At 39.3% G+C, this 4756-nt stretch overlaps 1 protein-coding gene across 2 annotated transcripts in view; it reads right to left on the bottom strand.

Annotated features, from left to right (window-relative positions):
- The window catches only part of myot (myotilin), a 24596-nt gene extending 23741 nt beyond the window's left edge, over positions 1-855 (bottom strand). For both annotated transcript variants that reach the window (XM_065958882.1, XM_065958883.1), the window contains exon 1: positions 764-855. The gene's annotated coding sequence lies outside the window, so the exon portion shown is untranslated. The remainder of the gene's footprint in view (positions 1-763) is intronic.
- Positions 856-4756: the final 3901 nt, after the last annotated feature.

The following is a 4756-nucleotide window of genomic DNA, read 5'->3' as shown; positions in this document are numbered from 1 at the left end:
GAAGTAACAGAAATTGATACATAACGCCATGAAGATACATAAAAAACAAGTATGATGCAACAACTACACTAATAGCAAACATGGAGGGACGGAGAGAATTAATCATTAATAGAACAGAAATAGAGACAAACATTAGAGGTAAACACGGGGAAAAAAAACAACAGTGTTGATATAGATAGATAGAATAGATAGATAGATAGATAGATAGATAGTTAGATGACACAGCATATAAAATTTAGCAGCACACAGTTCACCCCAGCTGTGCTCTTCTTACTGACTGCCGACTCATTCTCCAACATTTCAAGCCAACACTGCCTGCAGTATCGATAACAATTCAGTATGATGCAGCTTAATGGCCATTAACCAAATGAATCGACAATCTGATACCTTCACTTTTGGTTTCTCTTATCAGTGTGAATTAGAAAGGTATAAGTAGGGACTCCCTTTCACAACAGAGTGCCATGTTTGAACCCTGACAATACAGTAGAACGTACCTTTACTGAATTTCTACCCATTGGAAATAATTGTACTTTTTCTACTTTGATTTTGCTTAAATTCAAAACAGACATGACAGGGTGAAAACATGTTCCCACAGCCTGCGGTGAACAGCTCTTTTCAGTATAAAATCATAATATTTGCAGTGAGTTGAAATTCTATTTTGATCCAGCAGATGTGCATGCAGAACAGGCCCATCTGTGCCTTCAAGGCACAACGTTATTCTATCATCTGCAGAGAACACCAACCAAAGTACGTCCCATCTTACCTGTCTGTTCTTTTCCAAACAGGCTCACAAACAACAACAAAATGTATTGATCCAAAAGAAAGTGTGAATGATCCAAAATGCTAAATGCAATAGCTGCTAATAGTGACAGTGCGGCTGCCAGGTCATGGCTTGGTTGGCTCCCTATACTCGGGCCGAGCTGACACAAACATTTACACGCAGACAGGAGCAAGTGTGAGTGTTGAGGGGGGGTTGTGTTGGTGGAAATGGGGTTAGGAGGGAATCTGAGGCTGGTGCAGGGGGGGTGTGGGGTGTGTGGGGGAGTTTTTAGTCAGGGGGGGTACTAAAGGGACAAATTTAGAGCAGAGTTCAGTGTTCAAACTCATTTCAAGTTAGAGCTTCCATTCCAAAGTAAAAGGAGTTAAATCTGGGTAAAGCACTGTCTCTGTGTAAGCTAGTGTTTGCAGCTAACTTACATTGAAAACCAATCAGGGGTTTGCGTAACAGACAGAGGCCATTTGTTGATTCTGCAAATTTACAAAAAGCAAAGAATGTTGCTCGACAATTTCACTGAGAAGGAGAATGTGTGTCTGAGGGGATGTGGATGCTGTGGCTGCAGGTTTGATGAAATAACTTTCATCCAAGAGTGACGAGCCAGGAAACCTCGGCTTCGGAGGAAACATGAGATGAGACAACTGGAAAATGAGAGAGCGAGGGCAGCGGTTGAAGAGAGACTTTCTTTCTTATAATACTTTCTACAATTCTACAAAATCACATAGGCTAATGCTTTTATCCAGAGCAAAGTAAATTAGAGAGTAAGTACAACACAGCAGCTCTAGAAAGGATGCTGCAACAACATCAGTAGGTGCAACACGAACAGCTTCAAGTGCGATCGGACACACAAGAGCTGACAGGAAGTGACCAGAGGTAAAGGCACAACATCAACAGCTGTTTATTGTGACTTTCTAATCAGCATCCTAAACCATCCTAAAATAACATCATTGTCATTAACAAACAAAAACCATCATCATCATCAAGTGTGTAGGTGTTTTTTGAAAGTGTTTTTTCTTTTCTTAAAGGTGCAAAGGGGGCTCTCTGCAGATCGAATGGCGTTTGCGTTGCTGTTTTGTAACTGAGCAGCAGGGTTTTAAAATCTGATGCGAGCAGTAACTGGGAGCCAGTGGAGGTAGATGAACAGCAGAAGACATGTGCCTATTTGGGTAGGTTGAAGACCAGTCTTGCTGCTACGTTTTGGCTCATCTGCAGGGGTTTTATAGTGCAAGTAAGATGACCTTCAAGTAGTGAGTTGCAATAGTCAACGATATATTTTCCAAACAAAAAGAACCATGAGGGCTTTATTTTCTCCATTGTGAAATAAATGAAGGTTTATCTTATCATTCGTAGTGCAAGGTGATGGCATGTTTGGTAGCTGGCTTGATCGAGGAAAAGTAAAAACATTTTCTTTTTTTGAAAACTCAATTTTTCAAAACTTGTAAAATACTGTTTTTGTTTTTTTTAGTTTAGCTAGAGGTGACCATATCCAGACAAGATGGTTCTTATGCCTCTGGGCTGATTAAAAGGGTCCTATAGTAATTTTTTAAAGGAACACCAGACTGTCATCAAAAGATTTTAAACGTTTGCTAGTTTTACTGCCAGAAAACATAACAAAGGCTTTGAATCGAGTGATAAGTATACCATTTCAGGTAGACTTCAAATAGTGCGACTTGTTTTGCAACCAGTGGAGTGGCTCCATCTGGTCCGTAGAAAGAACTCACATTGAATTCACTTTCACATAGGCTTTACTTTTAAATCGAAAGGGCCACATCCTCTTTCAACAATAAGTAAGGTCTTTTACCTGCTTTTTGTAAAGTGTCTCATGATAACACTTGTTATGAGTTGACGCTATACAAATAAAATTGAATTGAAAATTGAATTAAATGACCTATGACTGTGGTAAGTTTCCCAACCGCTGGAAAGATACGAGAGGCCAAACAATTACATTAAAGGAGGAGGGAAGGAAAATAGATAAGAAGATCAACAAGGCAAAATAACAAAAAAAACAAGTATGAAAGAGAAAAAGAAAGAAAAAACATCATTACAACATACACAACAAAAATAAAAATGCAACGCTCAAAATCAAAGATCTTTTTCTTTGTACTGTACAGAAAAGGGCTATTCCTCCACAATCTGTGTTAGTGAGTGCTTCTCCTTCAAGATAATCCATCAACCTGACAGGTGTGGCGTATCAAGATGCTGATTAAACAGCATGGTAAATTCACAGGTGTGCCATGGGCTGGTCACTAAGTGGGAGTTTTATCACACAGCACAATGCCACAGGTGCCCAAAGTTTAGAAGGGAAAGTGTAATTGGCATGCTGACAGCAGGAATGTCCTTTGGAGCTGCTGCATTCCTCTACAATGAGCCGTCTCCAAAGACGTTTCTGAGAATTTGACAGTACATCCAACCAGCCTAACGAAAGACGACGTGTAACTACACCAGCCCATGCATCCACTTTTGGCACCTTTACCTGCAAGATTGTGTGAGACCAGCACCCCCACAGCCTGATAATGCACGGCCCCATGTTGCAAGGATCTGTACACAATTCCTGGAAGCTGAAAACATCCCTGAAAGCATGGCCTGCGTACACACCTGTCATGTTTCCAGTTGAGCATGTTTGGGACTCTCTGGATTGACGTATATGACAGCCTGTTCCAGTTCTTTCAAATATCCAGCATCTTTCTACAGCCTCTGAAGAGGATTGGACCAACACTCCATAGGTCAGAATCAACAACCTGATCCACTCTACACTGTAAAAACAAAAAGCCATGATAACATAAAATTCTAAGTTAGTTTAACCTCAAGTCTATGAAAATGTTGTGTCACCTCAACTAATGGATAGAGATGGAGATGTACCTGTGCTGGGCAGTGAGTCTGAATGTGTTCTTTTGTAATCTGGAGAACGGCTGGATTTCCCGGTTTTCTTGGTGAGTGAAGTTGCCGTGCTCACGCTCTTTTGGAACAGTGGTCGAAAAAGTCGTCGAGGTCTTCAAAACAATTCTCAGTAAGTGCTGCAATGTTACACAAGCAAAAATAAATCAAAGGTAAACGCACAACTGTAATTAATAATGTGATTTGATACCAAAGTGATGAATAAGAGAAGAGCTTCTCACGCACTTTGTCACAATGATAAGTTTTCTATGCGCTGATTCAGCTGACTGTAAACTCCCCTCAGTGTTACCATAGAGCTAATAATGCATCAAATTAATCTGAGAGTTACAACACTAACACGATTAGCTGCTTATGTGTATGGAAACATGGAAACATTTGTAAACGTGAAGACTAAAATTTAGATAACAGTTGAGTACATAGTAACTCACCTCTTATATCATTGAAATGTAATATTATTATTATTGGTTTATTTAACAGGGACACATGCAGTAAACATGGCTTCATATGTTTAATACAAAGTAGATGCCATGCATAAAAGTTTCTAGCCGTGGCTAATTTACAACCCCAGTCCTTTGCTATGCTTTTATGATTAAAACTGAATTATTAGACCAAAACAAAAAATACAGAAACATTGATGCTATACAAATACAGGCATTATGAACTCAATACAAATAAGAGACTAAATGAGATTAAACAGTAAAACAGTTATTCTTAGAGGAAACTTTCAATGCTCACAAACTTGCTTCAGTTTCAGCCACTGTTTCACTTGTGTCAGTGTTTTCAGGTGGCTGACCAAATGTAGTTCTGCGTTTTGGTGCTCTAAAGCTTCCACTTGATGTAGCTATTGCTCTGATTACGCTGTTCAGTGTGTTTATCAGCTGACAGATTGTTTCTGGAGCAAGGATGTTTACACATTTAAAAAATAAAAGTTTCCAAAAAATGTCAAAACTCAGTACATTGTGTTTCTTTAAAGATGAGGCAATGTTGCCATCCGACTGATTTCTGATCCATTATTTTCAGTGCCTGTTTATATAATGACCTGATAGGTGTAATTGTTGTTTGATTGGCCTGGCCCCAAACAATTAT

This window comes from Labrus bergylta, chromosome 9 (assembly GCF_963930695.1).
Source record: "Labrus bergylta chromosome 9, fLabBer1.1, whole genome shotgun sequence".
In the NCBI taxonomy this organism is placed as follows: Eukaryota; Metazoa; Chordata; class Actinopteri; order Labriformes; family Labridae; genus Labrus; species Labrus bergylta.
Note: the sequence above shows the minus strand (reverse complement) of the source record. Positions and strands in the feature narration are given on the sequence as shown.